We start from the raw sequence: 13,463 nt of genomic DNA on the forward strand, positions 1-13,463 counted from the left end.
TTTCCAACAGAGTTCCCTAACTGGAAAAAAATGTATTAATTTCCAGTAATAGAAAACATGTGGATCCTCCCATAAACACACCAGTCTTATTAAAAGTAATAAATATTGGCTACACCCTTCCTGCTCTGTTACGCCCTCTGCCCAACATCCTCATGTCCCTCAACTTCACAACTTTTTGCTGTTCAAGATTTTGCTTGACCCTAAACAAAAAGAAGACATTGGGATCTGAATTCTCTGCTTTTGAACTTCTCTACTCAGCAAGTCTCACTAGCATGCGTTTCTCTGCCTATAGAGATCCTTATAGATTTTAGGGGGGAGGGGGGGGGGAGAAAGTCTCTCATTAAGTAATTTATGCTTGGCAGATTTTTTTGTTAAATACGTGGCATTTTCATCTTTTATCAGCACATATATATCCTGGATAGATGTAAGATAAAAGGAAAAGCTGAAGGAGCTTGAGTTGTTTAGCAAGTTGAAACTGTTTAAATTATAAAAGCCCTTTGCAAAGTCATTTCACATACTTGTTTTATTGTGTCTTTAAAAGGAAAGAGACAGACTGATCTTTGACATATCCAAAAAATTTATCTGCATTATATTGTCAAAAGAAACTAGTTAATGCAACAAAGAAGACGAGGCATAACTTGCCTTTCCTCATAGTGTTATGGGGCTCCTAGGAGCAGACACCTACTAACACTTCTATTTGATATCACTGCTGGTTGGCTACATTGGAAATTGAGATGTCCTGGGCACAGAGCAAGTGAATACAAGCAAAACCATCTCATACAGAATACTTTACAAAGAGGCATATAGAAAAGTTTTAGACCAGTGGTAACTGCTTGAAGGTGATATCCATAGTGGTGGGGTTTGTTCCTGGGGACGGGGAAAGGGAAAGGCACCAGCATGTTTAGTCCATGAACTCGTCTGCATCTCCAATTTCTGGAATCCCCTTCTCTCTAAACTTGACTAGAAAAAACTTGGGCAGGAGGCTTTTCTTTTTTAGATGGTGATATACACTGCCAGCTTGTACACGCTGTTATCTGCACACTTTCAAACTCCAGACTATAAATACCAGTGAGTAGTATTTTCCAGCTACACACACCTGGCAACTCCTGCAATTCCCCAGTAGATGGCAACATTGATCTGACTTTCATTTAGCAGCACCTGGTGCTCACCCACCCACCCACCTACCCACGAAGAATTTACCCACAACAGAACTTCCCTCCTCTGAGCTTCAGATACCTGCACGCCTTGGAGCCCACTTGCACTCCATACATGTGTCTTTCGAGTAACGTTTACAGCTTGTTTCTATATGCTGCCCAAGTCTCTGAGTTTGGATTATTAACTGCCTTAATGTATGTGTTCCTGTATGTCACATATCCCCAAAGAAGATGTACAGAGAAATTATTTCACCTACCTAGTATGCTAAAGAGCAATGCATACTCAGAGATACCGTAAAAGAAGGAAAAGAAAAGCCATAGGACTTAGCTTTCTGAAAGAAAAGTCCTTTCAAACTTTCAACAGAATAAAAGGTGTCTTTTTAACTGTGTACAATTACAATCTCTGGCACTATAAAAGTACAGCTGTCATACTACTGCATGCCACTGTCGTGTAAATGACATGATGGTACTTGCAATAAAGGCAAATCTCTCTCAGTTACCAGCAATGCTGGAGTTGAGACACAGGAGCTGACTTCCCCCTGCACTCTGTGGGAGGAAATGCTAGAGGTGAGCATTAACCATAAGAAGATATTGAGAGTATCCCACAGCACTGAGTACAAAAGGGTTTAAAAAAGTCTTCTGATATTACCACACATTTGCATATGCCATTATGTAAATAAATACTGATGAATACTGTCCCTCTAATGACTAGGTTAATCAAGGTCAGCTATCATTTGATGCATAGGTGAATTCTCTATACTGAAAACAGCCAAGTAACTCCTTACCAGTTGCCTTCTACAGAGTCACATCTGCTAGCTGTTGAAAATGAGTGCTACAGTAACAGCAAGATACCACACCTAAAAATCTCACCTTATTTCCTGTAATCTTACTCTGTAGGTACAACAGGAGATTTTTTGAAGACTGCGTTCAGCATTAGGCTGTATGGTCCAATTTTTCTCTTGCCCACACAGAGATAAATAAAGAATAAATATAAACAGATTAAAGATACATAGGTAGAATAACCACAACTGATATCAGAATCTGTTCTCTTACCAGCTAAACGAAGGAATTACCTTGGTGCTCCACCAATACAGAAACTCTCTTGGTACCTAGGTACCAAACAGGGAGTTCCGATCCCTGGGCAACTGAGCCATTGCACTGCTGCTTGATCAGAAATCCTTAAATCCAGTAGTGTCAGTTATCAGATAACCTGCTATAATGGCGTTACCTGGTCCATCAGGGCTTGTTTCATCATACCTTCCTCATCTTCCTCACTATACGTTGATTTGCTGTTTCTCCTCTTTGCCATCTTTGATAGTCTCCTTCTGCTTGTGGTTATTGCGTACAAAGACAAATCAGTGTCAAAAATAGAGGGGCTGTGCAATTGTGGTAACAGATACCTGGTGGGATGCTTGTCTTTGCCAATATGTAATTCAGACCCTGATAAAACACATGTAATTCATGCATCTATTTGAGTGTGTAACTTTTAATTCATAAATACTTTTCATTTTGCTACTATCAAGCAATAACACAGGCTAATGAACAGTTTCAAAGTATAAAGAACTAGTGTGAGCACGGTGTTTCTAAGGGTTTTAGTAACCGACTCAACATGCATGTCTGGGTTGCTGCCCCTCAATAGGAAGCTCAGGGCTAACTTCAGTAGATAACCAGAATGAAGCTGGAATATGGCTGGCCTTAACACACTTTTCCAGGCTACACACACTTCAAAAACCAAAAGCCTGCTTCTGGTTCTCAGACATCTCCAGTAAACTGGAGTTGAAGTTGTACATACTTATTAACGAGTTAACATACTCGGCAGACACACTTTGCTGCTGTCCAGAACAGAACTGGACAGCCCAGATCCCACAGGCTGCACCAGCAAACCACAAAGCTGTCCTCCTACACAACCTACAAATCCTGCTGAAATGCAAGGCTTCTTGTGCCATGTGTGATGCAATTAGTATATCAGGTGTACTACCATACCAGGTAGGCAGGTATGACGCAGGACCTGCAGGACACAGGCAACAGCCGGAGGTCTGGCGGGAGAGCGGGTGGCTGGACAACAGCTCTGGTGGCTCACAGGTAGGCAAGGCTTGCCCAAAGTTTTGATACCAACAAGAGGTAAACTGTGTTGGTTGAGTGTCTGTTGCACATTTTGAAAAACAGGGGTTTATGGGGATACCAAGGAATCAAAGCGTTTCTTAGACTACAGACAAAAAAACCCCGCGAGCTTTTAAAATGTGTTTCAGGTTTGTGTGTTGGGGTTTTGGTAGTGGGAGAGGGGCCGCAGGGCCGGCTCCTGTGAGAAGCTGCTAGAAGCTTCCCCGGCTGCATGTCGGACCCACCGCTGGCCCAGGCCGAGCCCATCAGTGACGGTGGTAGCGCCTCTGGGAGAACAGATTTCAGAAGGGAAACCTGCAGTGAGGGAGGGGATCACAATGTGAGAGGAACCCCTCTGCAGATCCCGAGGTCAGTGAAGAAGGAGGGGGAGGAGGGGTGCCGGAGGAGGGGATGCCCCCGCAGCCCGTGGTGAGACGGCAGGCTGTCCCCCCCCAGCCCATGGAGGGGAGCGGGGAAGCGGAGGCCCCTGGAGATGGCCGTGACTCCATGGGAAAGCCCACGCTGGAGCAGTCTGTGCCCGAAGGACTGCAGCCTGTGGAAGGGACCCATGCCGAAGCAGTCCGTGAAGAACTGCAGCCCGTGGGAAGGACTCACCTTGGAGAAGTTCATGGAGGACTGTCTCCCATGGGAGGGACCCCACGCTGGAGCAGGGGACGAGTGAGGAGTCCTCCCCCTGAGGAGGAAGGAGCGGCAGAGACAAGGTGTGAGGAACCGACCCCAACCCCCATTCCCGTCCCCCTGCACCACCGGGGGAGGAGGGGGAGAAACTGGGAGTGGAGTTGAGCCAGGAAGGAGGGAGGGGTGAGGGAAGGGGATCTGAGATTTGGTTTTACTTCTCATTGTCCTTGTTTTGATTTGATTGGTAACAAGTTAAATTGATTTTGTTTTTTTCCCCCAAGTTGAGTCTGGTTTTTGCCCGTGACCATGAGTGGTGAGTGATCCCTCCCTGTCCTTGTCTCGACCCACGAGCGTTTCTTTATATTTTCTCCTCCCCATCACACCCGGGGGGAGGAGTGAGCAAGCAGCCGCGTGGTGCTTTGCTGCTGGCTGGGCTTGAACCATGACAGAATGTTTCATCAATGTCTCACTAAAACTAGACTACTCTGGAAGATCTGCACTACCTGACTGAACAAGGTGTCTGCCAGACCTTCTCTACACTTTAGAAAATGGCAAGCATTCCAGGCAAGCACAACATGCAGGTTCAGGATAAGCCCCTGACGTGCTCTCATTTTTGAGGTCTGGGTTGGAATGGGTTGTTTATTGGCAGGAGCACAAAACAGGTCAGCTCTTTGTCCTCCACTAACCTGTGATCTCAACTCTGGCTTGAGGAACTAAAGTACTCATGTACCAGATACAGGAAAATCTGATGTTATTTAGTGAATTCTATCTGTGACATGCTGGTTTTTCTTGGTTTATTCTAACCTGTCAACTGCTCATCATCCAACTCTGGCTAAGCCTGATACTTTCCAGGGCTCACCAAATTTCTAAGTGTCATTCCAAGAAACAGACCCTTCAGAAAGCATCCTCTCATCCCAAACCATAAAAGCCATAGCTTTTGTGGCAATGCTGCTGAGGTGGTACAAGCTCCCACACCAGTGGTCAAGAGGCAACACAAACCACTTAAGAATATGTACATTCACTTGTCCCTAGCAAATGCTATTTGAGATGAAGTCTGAACACATCTTTCTTGCTTGCAGGAGATGATCGACATCTGCAAAGAAGACAGTTACCATCTCACAGAAATACCCGGCATTACTGAAAATATTCCTGCTCAGTTTTGCTTCTCTCCCTCAGCAGTACAATTTGCTGCTATGAAATCTCAAGAATGCCAGTGATGATTGATTTTAAAAGTCAGTGAATATCTAATGTGTATCTAATAAGCAGCAAATGAGGCAGATGTGACAACAAGAAAAAGACAGTAAAATAAAAATGACTGACATAAAAAAAGAAACTTTTTTTTGTTAAAAAAACCACAAGCCAAAAGCACCACTACTTCCTCCTCCTGCTTATTTGCAAAATCTGTCTCACTGGCTAAATCCCAAAGCACTGCTCAATAGGCACACTGCTCACAGTGGGAAGAATCCCACTTGCATTGTAAGTAATCCTTTGCTACCAAGGACACAAGCAAACATGCATAATCCTGGCGGTTCCCACCCTGCAGAAAGGCCTGCGGGCATCCACTGTGTTGGGAAGAGTGGAAGGCAGCCTTGGCACCCACCTTGCAGCCCTCACTCTCCAAGTATGAGGCAGCAACAGTGCCCAGAGCAAAGAAAACACACCAAGAATAGCTTTTGGCACTGACAGCATTTTGTAAGGCAGAGGAGAGGGCTAAAGAGAGAAACTTAAAATCAGTAGCGATAATTCCACCCATGCCTGTTCTCATCTCACTTTTAAATCCAACACTTGAAGGATCCTGAGCAGTGAAGCGAAGCAAACCTTTGCAGTGCTGTCAAAAGCAGCGAAGGGACTAAGCACCGATTACACTATAGATTCAGATGAACGTACACCCATGCTGAGTTAACGCTGAATGACACGGGGATCTCCTGCCTCAAAGAGGACGAGTCTGACACATGGTGCAGGTGCTCATGTTCTCCAGAGGCAAGATGATGCTACTGAGACCCGTGTGGACATGACAATGTTTATGAAGGATAAATGGAACGGTGCCATGGACCGAGGTATTTTGTTGTTGTACCATGTCCCTAAGCTCCTGCCTACTCTTCTTCATGTCAACCCTATTTTTCTATTTATTTCCCCCAGCTCCATCTTGCAGCTCCCTGGTGACATCCCATTTGCCTCTTCCCACACAGAGGTTCCCAGCAGCACCGTTCTGAGACAATTCAGTGAGCTTCCTGGAGCTTAGTTCACATCTTTAGTGCACAGTGGACGCTGACATACAGAACAGACATACAGATTAGCTTAGATGAAAAGAGACTGTTGTGAGTCAGTGGCTATTCACCTACTCCCTACCAACACAATTCTGAAGTTTATTCCTGATCCAACATCAAAGGGGCTTGAAGATAGTGCAGCAAAAGTACAGAAAGCTAAACAAAGAAGCAATCAAACTACCATGAGAAAACTTTCTGGAACAAGACTCCTTTTAAGCTCGTGCAACTCAACTCTCCACCTGCAATGGTTAAGATTTTGTATGCAGTGTATCTTTTACTGTAAGTTTCCATACCTCCTGCAGCACCAGCCAAGAGCAATTCAGCCTCAAGACGGGTGAGCAACAAATCGGTGGGCGGTTGTTGGAAGAAAAAGAAGTAACATAAGCAATACAATGCTGGCATCACACAAAGGTGAGTTGCATTGTGCAGCATCTTGGCACGTACACCAAGGAAAACAGAAAAAACATTCAGCAGATGAATAATGAAAAACAAATGTTAGCGTACCTGTCCCTCCTTTAGGTGATCCAAATTTGGCCCCAAGTAAACACAACTGCTGAGAAGTCACCACACATATACTGTTAAATCCAAGTACAAATCTGCCCGTGTATGTGCTAACATTCTTATCTGGTTACTCGTATGTCAGATCATTTGCCGGCTGTACACAAGATACTGTGTTGAACCCACACAATCCAACACTGCCTTGTGTCAACATTGCTTCATTCTTCTGTTACATGATGCACTGTCTACTTTTTCTAAAGAATTTAAACAAAGCCCCATAGAAAGTACACATTATAGTCCTAACCCCAGTACATCATTTTCCAACACACGAAAAGAATTTTGTTGTGCAAAACCACATAAATGAAGACAAGGGCCTGAATCCACAGGAGTCAAAAGAGGCATATACTTACCGTGAGGCAACACTTGGCATTGCCCCATCTAGTTTTTAGGCATTCAGCTCATGGACTGGTATTCAAGTCCAAGTCAGGCACCAAAACCCCCATCTATAGCGCCTGACAGCACCTGGGGCTTAAGTGCTGAAGATTTGCCCTCTCACAGGTGCATTGACATTTTTCATACCCTGGCTGCAAGTGGGGGGGGGGGGGGGGGGGGGGGGGGGGGGATTAAAAAATCCTAAAGTAACAAAGAAGTACCCAAGAAGAATGTTTCTCAAATCTACACTCAGATGTTTCACTAAAAGTTATTGTAGTTAATTGACTATTGATTTAGCCATCTATAGGAGCCTGGGCTCCCTCATAAGCAGAAGCATTTCACTGCCATCTCTCCGATGATGAAAACTGTCCTATGAAATAGCAAACTTTGAGTAACGGGATAGTAGTAGTCACTGCACTCACTTCCTCTGCACAAAGGAGTTCAAAGCTATATCCCACTATGTTCCAGGAGAGCAATGTAACAACCAGGCTGTTGACCACCCTCAGGATATTTTACTTCTCTTCTGAGCCTACTAGATGAGGAAAAGAGGACGGCCGTGAGGCTGTACCTCTCCCCAAAGGGCATGAACCAGGTAGAGGGGAATCCCGCTCTTCGTTTGCTTCTAAGACTATGTGCTTTCTGTTTTAATTACAGCAATCTGACAAGAAACAGTAATCCACAAATTTTCCCTCTTCCAAAGCCCAGTCTCCTACCTCCACATGAAGATGCAGTTTCCCACACACATGAAGATGCCCATGAAAACCTAAGAGCTGTTTTTGAAACTGGAGCTCCACAAGTCAGAGTGGCCAGAGTTTCACAGAAAAAAAAAAGTATTTACTACTCACAGACAAGCAATAAAAATACCCTTCAGGCAACTGTTCAAACTGTGAAAAGATCTTTATTTGTTCCCTTCCCACACACAGACTCGCCGGCAGATGAAACACAAGAAAGCCCCCATTAGTATGCTCAGGAGGCGAAAGCTCAGGTTTGCCAGCCTTTTACCAGGCAGCACGGCCAACATCAACCAGAACATGTCAACGTGCTGCCCAACAGGCTGCGTAATTAGGCGGGTTCTGGCATTTTCCAGTTGCCAGTGCAGGGAGCTGTTGTAAAACCCATCACAGCTAGGCATAACGAACTCTGAGGAATGCAACAGGGCTGCATGAGGAAGAGCAAATCCTAAGCTGTAAGTGATGCCAAGATCACTTAGAAAAAGCCTATATGAGCACATAAATAAGGGAGGATGCATGAATTACTTCATGCTTAACTTTTGCGTGCGTGACCCCACAACCGTGGTGTGCATGTGTGTGTGACTTCCTCGGGCACTCTTTTCAAAGAGGAAAAAGTGAGTGCCAACCTTGCTCCTCCTTTCTCAACAAAATGGCACCATGGGCGCCGCCTTGCCTGCCCCACCAGCTGGGTGCCGGCACGCGTGGGACTCTCTGGGTGCCAGCGCAGAGCTGAGCGAAGGAAGCGGCTCCGTCTGTAAAGCCAGTCTGTCACCCACTACCTGAGTCAGCCACGGGAAGAGCCAGGACAGACCGTTTACTTTGGGGTTTCACAGGGGGTTGCCAACACTCTCAACTCCGTCTCCACTGAGTGACAGTCTCCGGCTATCACTCCTCCTGGCTGAGTCTTTCCATCCCTTCAGCCTGGCTCTGACCTGAATCTGTATCATTTTCCCAGGCATCTGCAGACAGATCACTTTCCCCAGATCTGTTGCCTCCAGCTCTTGTCCTTGTTGTGTTTTAACCCCAACCAGAGGCATGAGAGGCTGGCAGAAAGCACTTGGTGGTGTAGGAAAAGCTGTTCCTGCAGCCACTTCCCACCTCCCCGTCCCACGAGGCAGCTGTGGCTGCTAGCAAAGTTCTGCTCCATGCTGCAAGCCCTCATTTTAAACACACTTCAGGCTGAAAAAGCCTTCAGGGGAAAAAAAAAAAACAACAAGCCACAACAACTTTCAAATTAATAAGGCCTTTGAGTGTGCAGAGTAACAGATTTCCTTTTAAGCCATCATTTGATCAAATACAGAAAACTTTTTTTTTTTTTTAAAAGCTGTTATTGGACACAGAAATGCCACAAGTTAAATGTCAAATTCTTTCTGCAAAGCACAGAGAATTTAAGTCACACTAGTAAGTTATGCTAGTAACTGAAGCACTGAAATGGGTGCACTTTTTTAGACTTCTCAAATTTTACTCTTGAGAGTAATTGAAATATTTCTTTTCTCACTGAAATTTCAAAGATACTTATTTTTACCGTATGCACATACCCGGAACAGAATTTCATCCCCTCTGGAGGTGGTTTAATGGTTAAAAAAATAGCACCAGGATCTAGGAGACATCATGCAGTCCCAAATACACCAAATATTTTACCCACTTATACCTTAATCTGGATTAGAGCAGAGCCAGTCAAGGCTGCAGTACAATTATTTGGCAATAGCCACAGCCAACTGCCATGCCAGAAATGTATTAGGCAGAAGAAAAGAGCGAGCTGCTCATCTCATGTAAATTTAATGTCAGAATATATTATCTGTGACTGCACTTCACAACTCAGCATGGCTTTGTGTGGAAGATAAAACGCTCTGATTTACAACATTATAAATGTTTGCTAAATGCCTTAATTGCCCTCTCTTCTTTCAAAGTGGCACTTTATTATCAGCTTACAGTGTGCTGTGTAAGGCAGATCATTTTTTCCAAATTCCTTACTGACACCTTAAAAAAAAAAAATCTGTATTTTACTAATATTCCTTTGAATAAGAAGAGTGTCTGCTCTACCTCGGCATCCAGTGATGAACAGCCGCATTCAGCTCCTCGTTACTATGGCAATATTACGTAGGAAGTACAGAACAGACTGACGCTTTTATCTTCTCCCTTTGTACTTAGAATATACTCCCTTCCCCGCCTTTTATTTTTGAACAAAACAGCCACAAAGGGGGATGGTGACTCATTCAGAGAATCAAAACAAAGGTTATTATTGTTGTTATATTAACTCAGGATAAATTGCAGGGCTATGAATGAGATAAAAACACCAAAGACATTAAATATGATCTCACAAACGAAGCATTTTCTTTCTTTTCATTAAAAAAAAAAATGAAGCGTTAGTGACCCACTCTGCTTGCTTCCCAAGCAAAACTGAACCCCTTTGCTGTTTAGCAGGACCCAGGCAACAGTGAAAGCAAGGATCACTCACACGACTTGCCGTTTCCCCTGGGAACGACCGGAACAGTCAATGTAGGCACATTTGTGAGTGTCACATGGGATGAAATCCCACTTTTTATGTGACCCCATCGAAGAGGCAATAGAAATAGGCTGCTGCATGACTACTAACACCACCTCCTCTGTATTCATTTGCTTCTAACTAGCAGCAGTTTAAGCCCCCCCCCCCCCCCCAAAAAAAGTGGGATGCAGAGTAAACTCTTAAGGCGCTCACTGCAATACAAAGAAAGTATTCAGTCCTGCTGGGTGCAATCAAGATTTACAGCAAAACATCACGTTTGCATCTATTGACTCGGCCGCTTGCAGAAGCTCTCCCTGGTTGTATCACTCAAAGCAAACCAGATGAGCAAAGGTCTCCAGCCCAGGCCAGCCAAGCTCACTGGATGCAACGGCGCAGGGAGCCAGCCCGTTAAGCAGCTCAGCCAGCTGAGCCGAGGAGGGAGCTTTGCCACAGCTGGGGACCAGCCAGTGGTGGCACAGCTGTCTGCAGCCGGGTTTGCTGTGCTCCTCCTGTTCTGCTTACTATCTGTATTCATCCACCAGAGGTTAGCGATACAGCTATTGCCTGCACATTTCTTTCAGATTCATCATTCTGAAGTTAGGAAAAAGGAAAGAATGGCATTTTTTTCCTCCAAAAAATCAACTCTTCAAACTCAAGAAAGGTATGTTTTAGGATTTCTAACTTGATATACTACATTTCTTCATTTGCTCATTCAGACGAGAGCACCATTTGGCAGATGACTTCTTGTAGACCATGGTTTTATTTACACTTCAGTACTGCCCTAGACAATTTATTTTTCTTTCTTCTTTGCCCCAGGTAGCCTGTCGTTTTGATAGCTACACATTCCTAATGTATGTTCCCGTGGCTTTCAGCATTTTTTAAATAACTTGCCAGTGGAGGTAGAGATTCCTGATTACCAGATTTAAGCCTGTGGGCCATTGGTTTACTCTTTCAGAAATGTCATTAAACCCTAAGAAGTAACGTGCAGATTCCAAGTAATCCACAAATTGCAGGATTTTTAACTCCTGCTGGTATACAAACCAGAGTTTATTTTGCCATATTGCTGTAAATAAATGCAGAAAAAAAAAAAACCAAAACCAAAAATCCAGAAACTGATTAATCTTAACTTTGAAGCAAGGCATTTCCCATGGGCAGCAGAGAGCAGCACTATAGAGACACATATTTCATAAGAACTCCAGAAAAAGAAAATAAAAAAGACACTCCCCAACAGTAAACTGTCAGTATGACCCATAACAAGATTAGCAATAGGGATGTGAATGCCATACCTTGCACAATAAGCTTTCTCAAACATGCCAGGAACCAAAAACCAGTCCAAAAGTCATTGTAAGCATCAACATGAATTCAGTAGTTGCTATTTCACAGTAATTCCCCCCTGCAGTATTGCCAGTTTTAAATTCAAGATATCATGGCGATCACTAACAGTATCTGGGTCAGACTGCTTCCCGTTTTGACAGAAGCTTATTGTAATCTCAGTGGGAAAAATTAAGAAACCATGAGATTGAAAGCGGTGGATTAATATTTTCCTTCTATTTGTAATTTAAAGGAATCACTTGCTAATGCCATCTTGTGCATTATCCTCCAGATACATCTGCCAAGCCAAATTATTTCTACCATAAGATGACCTGCACAAAGTCTACGCACAACATTTTCCTCAAAGTTAAAAGCAGCTCAGTTACTACCTATGACTTGAAAAAAATTCATTCTCCATAGAACAAATGGTTGAATACAGTGGCCAATATACAAAATACCTTCATAACAAGTACTTAACACCAGGGCATCACAGTATTCCTTTTTAATGATGTTTGTGCAGAGTGTGCCTGTCCCGAGCAGAGATTTCAGTCATCGCAAACTGATGTGGAGAAGGTATGTTAACGTGCAAGACAGCCCGCTTGGTTAGGGTTGTGAAATTCACCCTCAAGATATCTTCAGCACTTCTCACGGTGGTAAAAAAAGAAATCCTAATGACACATAGCCCTGCACAACAGCCTCCCAGAAACATTTATTCAACTGTTTGCTCTTTTTCTCTTTGCTTTGAAACTTTGTACGGCAGGGGTGCCCGGTGCTGGGCACCCCGCTCTCCGCAGTAACAACTCTTTTCCTGTTAATTGCCATCAGGTGCCTTTTCTTGAGAATTTTGCCTTTATTTGTTCCTACTTCTGTTCTAGTCCTAAAAAGTTTCTGTTAGTTTTTAATTTAAAGCATTGAGAGTTTTGACGCTTAGTGTTCTTTCCAGCTGGGTTTCGCTCTTCAGAAAATGCCTTGGCAAAGAAAACGCTGCAAATCCTTTCCCGTCCCGCACTACATGACTTACCTGACGGGCTCTTGGCACTACACTGACGGGTGGAACTCAGGCAGCCAAGTGAATGTTAAGAAAACGTTGGAATACCACAAATTACTACAATTTGCTTTCTTCTGTGCTAATCGCTGAGAAGTTAATAGCTTCCATGCTAATTTATTTTTATGCTTAATTAGGAACTTCTTTTCCTTTTCATTCAAAGCTCAGCTTCTACCTGCACTCAGAAGTGTGATGATGACAGGAAAGATGATGAAACTATTACGTTCCTTCAGCAAGAGTGCTGAAAGCTGAACATCAGTTGACCCTCACTCAACGGTTCATTTAACCACAATGTAAAACTGATTTGGGGAGCGGAAATCATTCTTAAGGATTTTATTACACCTAACACTTCCATCCAAGATACAAGCCCTCATGGTAAGAATGACCTAAGGTCATTATCTCAAGACACCTTAGTGCGAAACACAGACCGGATGGTTTTGGTATCTTCAATTTTATAAAAACAAAACAAACAAGAAAACGTTAAGCCATCCCAGAGCTCTCAAGCCTTCATCATACGTTGCAAAAAAGGGAAAAAAAAATCGACTTAACAGCCTTCCAAAAAACCTTCAACAACTCTTTCAGTAAAATTAAGTGGGGTTAAAAGTCGTTATTTCATTCTCTATGCACTCATCTTACTGTTGTCACTGGGAACCAGCTTCTTCCTCTGGAAGAAGCCCCTCACCCTCACCACGTCCGTTAGCTGGCTTGCTCCCGAAGTTGGGTCACGACCCAGACTACAGCCCGGCAGCCCCACTCCAGGCACTCCATGGGTTAGCGTCGCAACGTTCTCCCCGTGTTGTC

The sequence above is a fragment of the Harpia harpyja genome, chromosome 4 (assembly GCF_026419915.1).
Source record: "Harpia harpyja isolate bHarHar1 chromosome 4, bHarHar1 primary haplotype, whole genome shotgun sequence".
In the NCBI taxonomy this organism is placed as follows: Eukaryota; Metazoa; Chordata; class Aves; order Accipitriformes; family Accipitridae; genus Harpia; species Harpia harpyja.